Source organism: Macaca thibetana, chromosome 6 (genome assembly GCF_024542745.1).
Source record: "Macaca thibetana thibetana isolate TM-01 chromosome 6, ASM2454274v1, whole genome shotgun sequence".
Taxonomy (NCBI): Eukaryota; Metazoa; Chordata; class Mammalia; order Primates; family Cercopithecidae; genus Macaca; species Macaca thibetana.
Genome location: NC_065583.1, coordinates 24,215,922 through 24,232,520, shown reverse-complemented (window position 1 = coordinate 24,232,520; position 16,599 = coordinate 24,215,922). Strand labels below are relative to the sequence as shown.

At 42.5% G+C, this 16,599-nt stretch overlaps 2 protein-coding genes across 2 annotated transcripts in view; both read right to left on the bottom strand.

The window, feature by feature from the left end:
- MED7 (mediator complex subunit 7) overlaps positions 1–16,599 on the bottom strand; it is a 437,050-nt gene that overhangs the window by 298,407 nt on the left and 122,044 nt on the right. The gene's annotated exons all lie outside the window — the stretch shown is intronic.
- FNDC9 (fibronectin type III domain containing 9) overlaps positions 1–16,599 on the bottom strand; it is a 110,726-nt gene that overhangs the window by 89,478 nt on the left and 4,649 nt on the right. The gene's annotated exons all lie outside the window — the stretch shown is intronic.

The following is a 16,599-nucleotide window of genomic DNA, read 5'->3' as shown; positions in this document are numbered from 1 at the left end:
TTTTTGTATTTTTAGTAGAGACGGGGTTTCACCATGTTGGCCAGGATGATCTCATTCTCTTGACCTCATGATCCGCCTGCTTTGGCCTCCCTAAGTGCTGAGATTACAGGCATGAGTCTCATGAGAACTCACTATCATGAGAACAGAAAGGGGAAGTCCACCCCCGTGATCAATGACCTCCCACCAGGCCCCTTCTCCAACATTGGGGATTACAATTCAACATGAGATTTGAATGGGAACACAAATTCAAACCATAGCAATGACCAAGTGGGACTTATTCCTGAAATTCAACGATGATTCAACATACAAAAAGAAAAATCAATGTGATATACTGCATTAACAGAATGAAGGGGAGAGAAAACAAATGGTCATCTCTATTGGTGGAGAAAAAGTATCTTACAAAATTCAACACCCTTTCATGGTAAAAACGGACTAGAAATAGAAAGTATCTCATCTCAAAATAATAAATGCCATATATGAAAAATCTACAGTAAACATAATACTTAGTGATGAAAAAGATCAAAATTTTGTTTAGAATGAGGAACAAGGCAAGGATGCTTTGCTTGCTTTCACTTCTATTCAACATAATACTAGAAATGCTAGACAGAGCAATTAGGAAAAAAAAAATTACAGGCACCCAAATTGGGAAGGAAGAAAAATGATCTCTGTTCACAGATGATACAGTCTTCTATGTAGAAAACGTTAAATATTTAACACAAAAAAATGTTAGAACAAATTCAAATTAGCAGAATACAAAGTCAACACACACAAAAAGTGGCATCCCTGCACATTAATGAGGAACAATCTAATCTGAAGAGGCAGTTAAGAAAACTCCATTTCTGGTAGCATCAAAAATAATAACATACTCAGGAATTAACAAAGGAGGTGAAAGACATGCACAATGAAAACTATAAAACACTGCTAAAAGAAATTAAACAGCACACAAATAAATGGAAAGGCATATCATGTGATAGGGTTTGGCTCTGTGTCGCCACCCAAATCTCATCTTGTAGCTCCCATAATTCCCATGTGTTGTAGGAGGGAGCCAGTGGGAGATGAATGAATCATGGGGGCAGGTCTTTCCCATGCTGTTCCTATGATAGTGAATGGGTCTCACGAGATTTGATGGTTTTAAAATAATGTTTCTCTCACAAGCTCCCTCTTTGCCTGCTGCCATCCACATAAGATGTAACTTGCTCCTCCTTGCCTTCCGCCATGATTGTGAGGCCTCTCCAGCCATGTAGAACTGTAAGTCCAATTAAACCTCTTCCTTTTGTAAATTCCCGTCTTGGGTATGTCTTTATCAGCAGCATGAAAAGACACTAATACACCATGTTAATGAATTGGAAGACTTGATATTAAGATATCCCAAGTCATCTACAGATTCAATGCAATCTCTGTAAAAATACTAGTGATGTTTTTGAAAATAGAAAAATCTATTCTAATATTCGTGTGGAATTTCAAGGGACTCTCAATAACCAAAACAATCTTGAAAAAGAACAAAATTGGGAGACTCACTTCCTGATATTAAAACTTTTTATAAAGCTACCGTATTAAAAACAGTGTGGTTCTGGCATAAAGACAGACATATAGACCAATGGAATAGAATACAGACCCTAGAAAAATATCTTTGCACTTACGGTCAAATGATTTTCAACAAGGGTGCCAAGACCATTCAACAGGGAAATGACTGTCTTTTCAACAAATGGTGCTCAGAAATTGGATATCCACATGCAAAAGAATTCAATTGGACCCTTATCTAATACCATATATTAACATTAACACAAAATTGATTGAAGACTTAAATATAAGAACTAAAACAATAAAATTCTTAGAAAAAAAACCGGGAAAAGTTTCATGAGATTAGATTTGGCAATGATTTTTTGGATGTGGCACCAAAGGCACAGGCAACAACAACAAAAAAGACCAGCTGGACTTCACAAAAAGTAGGTTTCTGTGCCTCAAAGGACACTATTACGAGAGTAAAAAGTCAACCTATGGAATGAGAGAAAATATTTGCAAATTATATGTCTAACAAGGGAGTGACATCCAGAATACACAGAGAACCACTGAAACTCAACAATCCAGTTCAAAAATGGACAAAGACCTTAAATAGATATTTCTCTAAAGATGATATACAAATGACCAATAAGCACATAAAGACAAGTTCAACTAATAATAGGGAACTGCAAATTAAAACCACAGTAAGATATCATCTCACATCCACTAGGATGACTGTTACCAAAAAAAGAGAAAATAAATGTTGGTGAAGATGTGGAGAATTGTAACCCTTGTGCACCATTGGTTCAATACAAAATAGTACCACTGCTATGGAAAACAGCATGGCAGTTCCTCAGAAAACTTAGCAGGTTTATCATATGATCCAGCAATTCCACTTCTGGGTACACACACAGAAGGATTGAAAGCAGGGATTCGGACAGATATTTGTATACCCACATTCACGGCAGCATTATATAATGGCCAAAAGGTGGAAGTAACTCAAGAGTTCATTGATGGATGAATGGATAACAAAATGTGGTATATTCATATATACAATCAAATATTACTGAGCCGCAACAAGGAAGGAAATTTTTACATACACTACAACATGGATGAAACTTGAGGACATTAAGTCTAATAAGTGAGTCACAAAAGGACAAATACTATGATTCCACTTGTACGAGATACCTAGAGTAGTCAATTTCACAGAGACAAAGAATGGTGGTTGCCAGGGGCTAGGGAGAGGGGAGTAAGGTATTTAATCAGTAGAGTTTCAGTTTTACAAGATGAAGAGTTCTGGAGATAGATGTTGATGAGGGCTGCATAATAACATGAATTTAGTATCACTGAACTGTACAGTTAAAAATTTGAGATGGTAGATTTTATGCATATTTTACCACAATAAGAACAATGGAAAAAATCCATCATGACCACAGACCTGAGGGAACTTAGGGAGTTAGAGCAGGGATAAAATATGCACACATTGTATTAGAATGTGAAGGAGAATATGATGAATCTAATAATCACTAGCATTTATTGTGCTTTCTCCATGCCACCCATCAGAAAATGAGCTTTAAACACTTTAAACCTCACAAAACTTGTAGAAGATAAGTACTATTATTTACTCCCATTTTACAGATGAAGATACTGAGGCACATGTCTCACAGCTGATAAAGAATGAAGCTAGGATCCAAAGTCTAGTGAATTTGGATCCAGGTCCAAGCTCTTCACCACTAAAATATGTAACAACATGTACAGTAACTCTATCCTATGGGATCCTAACAAGGCCACATCAAATATTTTGGAAGACCAAAGGAAAGAGAAAAATATTCCAGCGGGATAAGATTGACAGGGTGAGGCCTGTATCAGGGTGGTCTTCATGGAAGAGGTTTCATTTGAAAATAAACTTTAAAAAAATGAGAATTTGAACTCATGGACATGGAGGGAGAAGCATGAGAGCACCAAGAGAAGTAATCTACCAACAACACATGGTGGCCCTGATCAACACGCAGTCTAGATTAGGTTAAACACATTTCTGCCCCAAGCCCCACACTTCACTAGGCCCTAAAGGTCACAATAAGTTTATCAAAGAACAGTGGGCATCACTGTCACTCAGCATCTAATGCTCAGTGCTGGCTTAGTGCAATCTGTAATCCTAAACATCTACTCTGTGACACACCATTCAGGCCCCCATGAAATCTTTTTAATACCTCGTGTACATCCCTGAGACAAAATGCTACTGCATCCAAGCACAGCAAACGTCTGTGGATTGTGCCACCACCAATATCAGGGATGAGCGCTCCCTAGAACTGTGGAGAAGTATGAGCTGTGGAGGCACTTGGGTAAGAGAAAAGACAGACAATCATATAAAGGAGAACTGAAAAAAAAAAAAATCAACTTTCCACTTGAGGAATTTATTTAAAAGACTGTTAGGGCAAGCCCATGGAAATGGCATTAACTTAGCTGAAAATCCGGGGGTATTTTTTCTACCACATACAGCATGTAGTTTAAATTTGTTACTAGGAGACACAGTTATATCTGTGCCTAGAATTATGTCAATTTTTAGAAAAAGATTAAAATATTTTATGGATCTGCTAAAAGAGAACATTTGATGAAACATCAGATTTCACACTGAAACCACTTTCACATACTCAAAGGACTGTTGACAAAATGCTATTAAAGTAGATTTAGTTTGGAAAAAGTAAAAGATGCATTAAATAAGTAAAACAGGATCCTCAAAGAGTAAAATTGTGGGAAAAAATTTTTAAAAAGAAATAAAAAGAATGAAATTGTGATCTTGGGAGAAAATAAAAATAATTTTGAATAAGCACCATCTATAGTTATTTAGTATGAACTATTTTTACTATTACCACACAAAAAAGGAATCTACGCTTGCCTAATTTACGTTAACAACTGAAGTATTACAGGTTTTAGAAACTGCTTTTCCCAAATAAAAATGCATGTGACATATACAACAAAAATGGCATTCCAGTGAAATATAAAGAAACCGAAACAATAAAACAAAAATGTTTCAAATGACTATGATAGAGAAGATTCACATGCAAGTACTCCCAAACTAACTTGTTTATAAACCATTTTTTGACCATTACAGGTCAGGGTATAATCTTGATTGAAGGAGGTCAGAACAAAGTGAGGAAAATACTGCTTTTAAAGAGGTTTCCTTATAATATCTGAGAATTGAAAAATTTGAAAGAACAGTTCAAGAAATACTGTATGATCTAGATACTGCTTTAAGAGACAGAGAAAATTGTAATATAAGGAATATTTATACAATAAGGCGAAGATAATTTGTAATTTTCTGTGATACTGTTTTCAGTAAGTCTCAGTAATTATCACTAGGTTCTTGGAAACTACAAGTTTAAGTGAAACTACACAAAAGCCGTTTTTTGTCCTCATCAACATTATAACAAAATGATGTAGAACCAGTGACGACATTCGAGGACCTGTATATTTTACCTAAAGCTGCAGTTTCCAAGAACTTCTCCACAATGTTAATTGAGGGCTTTCTGTACATGTGGCCTCATTACAGGTGAATGTAGTAGGTAAAATGAATACTTAAATGTGACTATTTAGCCTACCACAGGCCTTTTAGATTCAGAAACGAACCTAAATGTTGCTTGACAATTCCAGGTGCAACTCCTTATCAGAGCAGTTTCTCCAAATCAAAGTTGATTTGGAAAATAAATGCATAGAATCATGTAAGTTACAAGTGTCTTTATTCAAATGTCACTGACACATAAACAGAACACGCAGAAATATGCAATAATTAAATTCAGTGATCTTTGATATTTTTGCCAGCTTCTAGTCATAAAAACCATGACTTTAAATATACCTTATTTTGTGTTATAATGGTCTACTTTGTCAAGTTAGGAAGATAGAGCATCTTTTAAACAGTTTATTGGTGCGATATGTAACTTTTATTTGGAGACATATGGTATGTGGTACTTCTGCCCCAGACCCTAGAAACTTTGGGAGGGGGCTGGCTCTCAACCTGCATTCTGCACCCCTAAAAAGAATAAAGCCCACAGTGGGAAAGGGATAAAGACATATCTGTTTCCCCTCTATGCAAGGAGAAGAGTAAGCAGCCCCCAAAGCCAGTTCACTTCCCATATGGTTTAATTTACTCTTATTTTCTCCACCTGGGCTTCTTTCTGGGCTGAGTCCGGCGGGATGACAGATACATCACTATCTGGCTAGCCCACAGCTTCTGGCAGAACAGGGATAGAGGAGAGTTTCCCTGGGAAAATACGCTGTGAGATGCTATCCAAATGAAAAATATGCAGCCCCCAAACTCTACCTTCATTAGCCAGAATAAAACCCAGGGATGTCTGCCTTTTGGAGTTTCAGACTGACAGGAAAAGAGGAAATCAAAGAGTCCCTGGTTGGAACTTTTCTAATAGGCTTTCTGGCAAGAAGCCAAACCCAGGAATGAGCTGGAGAAAGTAAACTGGGTTGAACTGTAATGCGGAGGGGGCTGACCGTAGACAGGGCAGCCTGGGTGCAGCCTGTCTACTAGCTACCACATATTCTCATGTCATATCACTCCGCCCCTCCCTGAGGAGCAAATATCATCCCCATTTCATACACAAGGACTCAGACTTAGAACACAACAGAGGTCAAGCAACCACACTGCCTGCTCCCCTCCCCCTACCATCTTTCCCCTCCCCCCTCCCCACCTCCCCCTCTTCACAGACCAAGGCCTTCTATCATCCTTATAATGCCTTTTCCTCCTGGAAGCCTGGGTTCCAGCTGATCTGTGAAATATTCTCTAAGCACCTGTCTTTGACCTTCTTACCTCTTATCAAAATTATAATTCAATGTTAATTGTGTGATCATGTAATGAACACAGTCTAGGAGTATAGGGACTTCCTGTCTTGCTCACCATCATAGTGCCAGTGCCGTTCACAGCGGGTGACACATAAATGCTCCATGTATGTCATCTAAATGAATCCATATCTCCCTGTTTCCTTCCCCTAAAAAACAAAAAAAAAAAACCCTTCCTTAAAACAGCAGCTGGCATAAGAGAGGAAAGGGCTAACTGGCACTGACTGTAAGTATTATGGGTATACTAGATTGGGCTGCAGAAAACAGGACTATGAAGGTAGGGTTGAGGCAGGAGGGACATGGACAAACACAGAAAGGGACAGAGTCAGGGCTGAGCATGAGGTTTCGTGGTGTTAATTTTCTCTTTTGGAACCCTTTTCAACCAAGAAGGCAGGCAGAAGAGAGTAACTGGTTAAGATCTGGGTTGTTGAAAACCCAGCTCTGCCAGGAACTAGCAAATTCTTAATCTTTGAGCATCTTTTTCCTTATCTGCAAAATAATAATAACAGTGATAATACCCGCTTCTTGGGTTGTTACAAGGAATGAATGATAGTATGTACGAATTGCCTTGGCGCGGTGCCCGGCACACCGTCCGTGATCAATAACTGGTGCTGATAGAGAGAAAAGGGTTCGGTCAGCTGAAGGCACTTGTTCTTACCCTCTGCAGCCAGGTGTCACCGCCCCGTTTCCTCCTTTCCAACTCGGGTTTCCATTCAGGATTCCCCAGGGAAGGTGGAAGTATATCTTGGAAGATCTTGATCACCCCTAATCCCCATTCAGTCCAAAGCTATTTCCAACAGATTCAGGAATCAAAAAGCCTAGATGAGGAAGAAACCACCAGCTGGAGGGGACTATGGCAGAGCCCAGGAAGCCCAGAGGTGGGAAAGGGTCGCACCTGAGACCAGTGGGGAGAAGATCAAGTTCCCCATCTCAGCCCCTCCTTGGCAAACTCTTTAGCTCCGAAGAACCCAGAGTTCACTCTCAGGACCTGAAGCCTGAGGCCAGGAGTCTCTGGATAGGTCTTCTATGTGTGCATCTCCCTGCCCAGAAGAGGGAAGACGAGCCTGTGGGAGGCCTTTACTGCCTGGGGTTGACTGGTTACTAAAACTGGACTCACCTGTGACAGGAGGGATCTCCCAAGCCTCAGCCCAGACCTGGATGCTTCTCTGTCCTTTCTCCTCCCTTGCAGAGGAGGATGTGTAGGCAAATACACACACACACACAGCACTGGGAGTCACGAAACTCACATCTCATCCCAGCTTTTCTTTTTCTCCATCTTTATAATGGGCATAGTACCCCAGATGATCTCTAAGGACTCCTCCTGCCCTGGCAGTTTGAGATCTTCTGCACTGGAACCATGGATGGGAACCACAGCTGCCTTGGGGGAGATGGCAAGGGAAGGGGAACCCAAAACCCTAAAAGGAAAGCTCTAACCTTAGGGGATCCATGAGCACTCACAAACTACAGGCACGTATATATGTGTTTTGCCTTCTTCAGAAAACAGTGAGTCGTAGACAGCCTCAGATTCTCAAACTTCTGCTCTAAACTGGCAACATTTTTAAAGAGTCTATTTGGGAACTTTGGGGAACCCAGTACTCTCCTACTGTCTTGGTGAAAATGAGAGAGGGTGCAGCCCTGTTTCCTAACGCCGGTGTAACAAATTACCGCCAACTTAACAGCAACACAAACGTATTATCTTACAATTATGGACACCAAAAGACGTAAGTCTCTTAGTCACCTGATGAGAATCAATGTGTCGGCAAAGCTGGTTCTTTCTGGAGCACCAGGGAACAATTCGCTTCTCACTGTTTCTTGCTTCTAGAGGCTGTTGGCTCTTGACCACATCACTTCCACCCCCGCTTCCATCCTCACATGACCTTCCCTGCTAACTCCGACCCACCTGCCTTCCACTTATAAGGACCCTTGTGATTACATTGGGTCCACCTGGAAAACCCAGGGTACTCTCCCTGTCTCTGGATTTTTAACTTAATCACATCTACAAAATCTCTTTTACAATGTAAGGTGACAAATTTACAGGTTTCAGGGATGAAGACATGGGTGGGGAATGTGAATATTCAGCCTACCAGAAGCCTTTTGAATAGTCATATCCTTTAACCCAGCAATTCCACTTGCAGAGTTTATCCTACAGGCTAAACTGTATAAAGAAGTAATGTCCACACAACAGAATTTATAATATTTAAACCTGGAAACAAGCTGTTCTACTGATAATCAGTAGAAACGTAACAAAATAAGCTAGGAATATTTATACATTAGCATATTCCAAAAAGATGCAGTATTCTAAACATAAGTATATTCATATGTATAATATGAAAAAGTCTCTAAGTCAGTTGCTAGGAGAAAAGCAACCCGAAATAAAAGCTATATAATGTGACTCCGTGTTGTGGTATGTATATGTAATTTCTGGATGGATATCACAGAATCTGTTAATGGTGGTGACTACCTCTTGTGTGTAGGATAGCCAGGGTACTTTTATCCTTCATTTTACACCCTTCTGAACTGCACTTTATGTATTTTTTTAACCAATTATAACATACAATTTTAAAATTTTATGATTTGGCTGGGTGCCGTGGTTCATGCCTGTAATCCCAGCACTGTGGGAGGCTGAGGTGGGCATATTACCTGAGGCCAGGAGTCTGAGACCAGCCTGGCCAACATGACAAAACGCGTCTCTACGAAAAATGCAAGAATTATCCGGGCGTGGTGGCACGTGCCTATAAACCCAGCTCGTAGGGAGGTTGAAGCAGAAGAATCACTTGAACCTGGGAGGCAGAGGTTGCGGTGAGCCAAGATTGCGCCACTGCACTCCAGCCTGGGCCACAGAGGGAAACTGTGTCTCAAAAAATAAATAAATAAATGAAAAAGTCTTGCCGAATTTCTTTTGGTCATTCTGAGAGCTGGAAATGTTCCATCTCTTACATGAATGGTAGTTACAAGGGTGTATGCATACATGAAAACCCACTATCCTCACACTTAACATTTGTGCACTATTCTCTGTGAAGTTCTGCCTTAATAAAAAATATGCATTCAAAAATATAGGATGTTTTCCCCCCTTTGGCCAAAAGTCAAGGGTTATTGACTTGTATCCTTCTGAAATTCAGTGCAAAAGTGGTGTGTGCCTCTCTCTGGGCAAGTGTTGACCCCTTTTGTTGGATTCTTAAAGGAATTTGGAGCTCCTAAAAAGTTAAAAATTACCAATGAAGGCCTTCCCTAAAATAAAGACTACTTACTCCTGGTTCTGTTGGGGTGTGACTGAAGGTCAGACTGCTCTGTCAGAACAGGATTGCCAGAAATGCAGGCCTTGAGATAGGTAGGCACCAACGTAGTTAATGGGCTGGCTACAGAACAAACAGCTACATTTTTCTTTGGGGAGCAATATGCAGATAATTATCACCACTTAAGCTTTAGTGCATCTGTTTAAAAAGGCGTGGCTTTTTATTGGCCCAGCGCCTTTGTGTGCTGCCAATCCCGAGGTGGGCGGCTGTGTCCACACCCTAGTGGGCGGAGCTCTTCCCAGCCCTGCAGGCCTTTGCCCATCAGGACATCTGGCCTCGCACTGGCTGGGCGGAGGTCCTTGGTAGTAGAGGGGCAGCTTAACCCTCTGCCTCACCTGACAAGCCTGAAGAAAGCTTAATCCATGCTCTGGATTCCTCTGGGGTCCCTTATCCAGTCCCAGCCCGCAAACCAGAATTTCCAGTGTGACTGTGTTGGCAGAGAGTTAATGAGCAACCGAGGAGGATGTGGCTGTCGCTGCTGTAGACTTGCCTAAGAGGGCAGGACAAAAGAATGCCAGGTCCTTAGTCTCTCTGCTTGGAATGAGGCGGTTGGGTAGGGCGCATCTCAGGAAGTGGAGGCCAGACGTGAGATTGGAGGCCTCAAGGGAAGGGAATCCGGAAACTGAAACCCTAACCCCATATATCGAGTTTATATGGACAGATACCAGCCCCTGTGCTACATAAATGTTTTACATAAAAGAATGGGCTCTGAAGCCAGGCTCAGCCAATTTGTAGCTGTGTGGTCCCCGGCAAGTTCCATATCTTCTCTCTGTGTTAGGATCCTCCTCCATAATATTCATAACAGTAGTACTACCCCCCCAATATCCAGTTTAACTTCTAAGCTGGCCCCTGCCTAGCCCTCCAATTCTTTTTAAAGATTGAAATATAATCCACTTCCCATGAAATGTATCCTTTTAAAGTGTACAATTCAGTGGTTTTTAGTATCTTCACAAAGTTGTGCAACAATTTCCACTAATTCCAGAACATTTTTTATTTTATTTTATTTTGAGACGGAGTCTCCCACTGTCACCCAGGCTGGAGTGCAGTGGTGTGATCTCAGCTCACTGCCACCTCTGCCTCCCGGGTTCAAGCGATTCCCTTGCCTCAACCTCCCAAGTAGCTGGGATTACAGGCACCCGCCACCATGGCTGGCTAATTTTTTGTATTTTTAGTACAGACGGGGTTTCACTATGTTGGCCAGGCTGGTCTTGAACTGCTGACCTCATGATCCACCCGCCTCGGCCTCCCAAAGTGCTGGGATTACAGGCTTGAGCCACCGCGTCCAGCCCAGAACACTTTTATCATTCCAAAACCAAGGGTGCCCCCTAGCAGTCACTCTCCATTCTCCACTCCCCTCAGCCCCTGGAGTCATTCATTTACTTTTTGCCTTTGTTGATTTTCCTTTTCTGGAGATTTCATAGAAATGGAATCATATATGTGGCCTTCTGTGTCTGGTGTCTTCCACTTAGCATAGTGCTTTCAAGGCTCATACATGTTGTCTGCCATGTGCGTCTCGGTACTTCATTGCTTTCTGTGGCTGCCATGGTATGGATATGCCACATTTTGTTTATTCATTCATCAGTTAATAGATTTTTGGGATGTTCCCATTTTTTGGCTCTTATGAATAATGCTATGAACCAACAATCAGGCACAAGTTTTTGTGTGGACATAGGTTTTCATTCGTTTAAGTGTATAGTCGGGTTGGATAATTTTATCTTATACTATTCTCCCCTTCTGCATCATAAGGACCTTCTTTCTGTCCCTCAAGCAAACCAAGCTTACTCCCACCTCAGGGCCTTTGGCCTGGCTGTCCCTTCTGTCTGGAAGGCTATTCCCCCAGATCGCTGCATACAGTTCACTCCTTATCAGTCAGATCTCAGTTTAAATATCGGGGCCTCAGTGAGTCCTTCCCAGACCACTTTATTCATTCTCTGACCCTTAACCTATTTTATTTTCTCTATATACATTATTACACTCTGATCTGTTTTTTTATTTCTTTACTTGTGTCGTATCTACCGCTTCTATTAATAGAACTGAGCTCCACGAGAGCAGGTATCTTGTCTATTATGACATTAGCTATACCTGGCTGCTAGAACAGCGCATGGCATATAGTAAGCATGTATTAAACATTAGCTGTTATTCATATCTCACAGCACACTTAGAAAGTAGGTACCATTATTATGCACGTGTTACAAATGAAGAAACTGAGACTCAAAGGAATTAAGTGACTTGGCCAAAATTATGCAAGTGGGAAGTGTCATAGCCTGGGTTTGGTGCCAGGACTATCTGGCTCAAAAGCTGGTACTCTTTGTACGATGCTATACTGCTTATTTCAGCTCTTTCTTCCAGACCGATCTAGCCTCACAAATTGTCAATTCCAACAAGGATTCCTCTGGGCTTAGGAGACAGGGAGAAGAAACAGAAATGTGGATATTGTCTGATCTGGTAGCACCAAGAGGCCTGGCCCTGGAGCTGGTGGGGGAGGGAGGATAGGAGCTCTCACCTCCTGAGAGCTTTGGCTGGAAAACAGGCCTCCCCAGAGCTGCAAGCCAAGGCCCGGCCTCCCTCCAGCAAGGCCCTGTGAGCCCCGGCAGGCAGCAGGCACTCTCAAACAGCAGGCCTCCAGTACCATGTATATTCAGGTGGACTTCCTTTTATGCAAAACTCCAACAGGCATACTGATAACTAACTTCATGCGTGGTGCTGTTCTAAATACTTCTCGTGTATTAACTCACTGGCTCCCCAAACTAGCATCATGAGGTATGTATCATATTACCTCATGTAACTGATGAGGAGACTGAGGCCCAGGATGGTTAAGCAAACTGCTCAAGGTCACAAGGCTAAAGAATGGTGGAGGCAAGATATAAACTCAGGTTATCTGACTTGAGATTCCTTCTTTTACTTGCCACTCTACCCTGCACCTCGGCAATGGATTTGAGAATAAGTCTTCATTTACAAAAGTATTTACCACTGGATAGCTATGTGACCTAAGCTCTAAACCCAAAGCTTTCTGGCCCTTAATTGCCTTATGTGCATAAATGGACAAGAATCAGCTTCTCTTCCATGTGTGTTCTTTAGAAAAAGATGCTAATATGTATTATGGCGGCGGGCAGGGTTAAGCTAAATTAGGTGGAACTCTTTGCAGCAGGATTTATCAGTGCCTTTAATATGCTAATGTACAATGGAACTGTTCAAGAGCGGGGTTGAGGATGTAGCATTTCTCAAACTTTATTGAACACAGAACAATGTGGAATAGTATCCCATGGAACATAGATTGGTAAACAGTCATTTTAAAAGCTTATTTGGGCTAGACACAGTGGTTAATGCCTGTAATCTCAGCACTTTGGGAGGCTGAGACAGGAAGATCACTTGTGCCTGGGAGTTCAAGACTAGCCTGGGCAACATAGCAAGACCCTGTCTCTTCAAAAAATTAATTTTAAAAAAATTAGCCAGGTGTAGGGGCAATCGCCTATAGTCCCAGCTACTTGGGAGACTGAGGCAGAAGGATCACTTGAGCCCAGGAGTTAGAGGCTGTAGTGAGCTATGACTGCCCCACTGTACTCCAGCCTGGGCAATATAGCAAGACCCAGTCTAAATATTAAAATAAAAATAGCTTGTTTGCAGGAAAAAAGTTATTTTTCCTGAGATCAGACAGAATTCTCTTCCTTTGCCCTATTTTCACCTGCTAGGAAAAGAGGAACTTATAAACAGTCATCCACTCCTTCAAGTCTGCAGGGACTTTTGGTTAGCATGGAGATAAGGAAAGGGAACTCATTTGCTGAGCACCTACTATATACCAGCTCTGTGATCATGGCTTAGATTGTTTTTCATGATTCTCAAAACAGCCATTTGAAGCAGGCTTTATTTGAAGAAGGTGGGATAATGTTGCAGCTGAAAATGTAGGCTTTGGAGTCTGATAAACATGAGTTTGCATCTTAGCTATGTTACTTGATAGCTATAGCTGTGTGAACCTGGGCAAGCCGCTTAACTGTTCTACGCTTCAGTTTTCTCCTTGGCAAAGTGGATAATACAATGTGTACCTAATATGGTTATCATGAGGCTTTGCAGATATAATGCACGAGAGGCACTTACTTAGCATCTGCACATAGGAAGTATACAGTAAGAAGTCACTTCATTATTATCATTATCCTCACCATTATTATCATTATCCTCATCATTATTCGTGTTTTAGAGATCATACAGCAGAGACCCAGAAAGCGTAAGTAACTTGCCTAACGCCACACAGCTATTGTGTGTGGCGGAATTGAGACCTATACAGAACCCCAAACCTGCTCTTTCTCTCCAGGATCCCTGAAGGAGGCTAAGCCCATTTTATTTGAACTTGCAAATAAAACCTCTCTTCCTCTCCACGCCTCACATCACATGCCACTCGGGAGTGAGTGGGAATTTCCCCTTAGAACGCAGACCCTACCACCCATGCATAAGCGTTCAGACCCACTTGACAACAGCATGCCCATGACCCAAGGCCCTGACAAATGGGCCTGGAGAACTGAGAAGGTCTTGAGCCTATGCGCATCCCTTTATGAGCCTCTCTGTACAGGGAGTGTCCATGGCCAGTGCACATGTTGTATGTAGAGGAAGCCACATGGCCCCGGCTGTCGACCTGGGATCTTCCAAGTCCTAGCGTACGTGGGGGATGCCTCTGTGGCTGTCACAGGGAAGGGGCAGCAGGGAGACAACATGGAGGCCGAGGGGGGCAAGGTTCTAGGTTCTGGGCCTGAGTCAATGAAAGCAGTTGCTCTTGAAAGCAGTTTGTATGTTGTGCTTCCATGTAACTTTCTATTTGAAAAAGAGGCTTGCTGTCTACCCCCATACCACCACCAAAAAAAAAGGTTTTAAACACCACTGATCTAGTTCTTCATTTCCACTGTGCATATTGGGAAGACAGGCCCAGGTGGGGAGGAACTGCCGCAGGTCCCAGTGTGTTAGTGACAGAATAGAGAGTGGACCTGACATCTCCTGTCTCTTTTTATACCAGCCTGTCAAACAGCAGAGTCGGAGGTGGTTGTTTTTGTTTTGTTTCGGGTTTTTTTTTTTTTTTTTTTTTGAGACGGAGTCTCGCTCTGTCACCTAGTCTGGAGTGCAGTGGTGCGATCTCCGCTCACTGCAAGCTCCGCCTCCCAGGTTCACGCCATTCTCCTGCCTCAGCCTCCCGAGTAGCTGAGATGACAGGTGCCTGCCCCCACGCCCGGCTAATTTTTTCTATTTTTGGTTGAGACGGGGTTTCACCATGTTAGCCAGGATGGTCTCGATCTCCTGACCTCGTGATCCGCCCACCTCGGCCTCACAAAGTGCTGGGATTACAGGCGTGAGCCACCACGCCCGGTCATTTTCTTGTTTGTTTGTTTGTTTGTTTGTTTTTAACTGAAAGGAAAAACAGAACCTAAGTTTGTTGTTCATGTTCAAGTTGACTTTAGAATCAGTCTTCCCTCTGGCCGCACTCAAAGCTCACTGTGTTCCAACCCTCCCTGTTCCCGTATACCAAATGCTGTGGGTCCACACAGGCCCAGGGGATGAGCGTAACTACAGTCCTCCTCAATCCTCCACCAGGAGGTTTCTGCCCTCACTGTTGCCAGTGAGAAGCAAACGGCAGGGAACAAGGAAGACAGAGTGGCAGATGCTTTGAGAACCTGCTTGAATCCCAGCTTAGCTACTTATTCTCCATGGGAACCTGAGCAAGTCACTTAACCTCACAAAGTCTCACTGCATCAGCTGTAAACTTTGGGTAACTTTATGAAGTTACCATGAAGGTATCCTAACATGGGGTTGCTGTAAGGCTCAGAGGCAATACACATAAAGAACCTGCAACACGGAAGTTGTGCAACAAGTAATAGTTCATATCAATATTATTGTTTTAACTACAGCTGGTTTTCGACAAGATCTGAAGTTCTTATACATACTTTAAGTGCATTAGGCTCTCTGCACACCCACATCAAGGCCAAGCAATGCTGCACTTCCTCATACCTGTGCTGGCCTGAGCCCTGCCCTCTGCAGTTATTTGACAGTCTTCCACCTGTAGGCAGATGTTCTGATGGGAGAATTCCACAGATGCTGTTGGATCAGCCTGAGAAGAAACTGGCTCTAGAATTAGTCTGCTGGGTTTCATTATGGCTCCACTATTTAATAGAAGACAAGTTTCTCAACCTCCCTGAGCCTCAGTTTTCTTATCTCTAAAATGCGAATAATAGCAGTCCCTAATTCCCAGGCTTGTTTTGAGGATTAAATGGGATAATACCTGTGAAAACCTCAGTGCCTTGACTCGTCTTTAAAAAGTAGCTAAAAACTATTAACTCATGACTTGTCCTAAAGTCTGTCCTTACTTCTCAGAAAGAAAGCAAAGAAACAGGCTGAGTGCAGTGGCTCACGCCTGTAATCCTAGCACTTTGGGAGGCCGAGGTGGGTGGATCACTTGAGGTCAGGAATTTGAGACCAGCCTGGCCAACATGGTGTAACCCTGTCTCTACTAAAAGTATAAAAATTAGCTGGGCATGGTGGCACACGCCTGTAATCCCAGCTACTCTGGAGGCTGAGGTGAGAGAATTGCTTGAGCCTGGGGATTAGAGGTTACAGTGAACTGAGATCATGCCACTGCACTCCAGCCTGGGTGATAGAGTGAGACCCTGTCTCAAAAAAAAAAAGAAAGAAAGAAAGAAAGAAAGAAAGAAGCCAAGAGAGAGATAAAAGTGCTGGGTTTGGATTCCAGTGACTTTGAGTCAAGTACTGATTGTGCCACAAATTAGCTGAGTGACGTTGGACATGACCTTGCCCCTCTCTGTATCTCAGCTTCCCCACAATTTCAAACCAGCAGGGTTGGATTAGGTGAGCTGCTTCAACTCTGACTCTGGAGAAGGGCTGATGAGAACGTTATACAGCTGCCCGCTGTTGAGTCTGGATGGCCCCAGTCTTCCCATACAGAGGAGGATCAGGAAGGGGACTAATC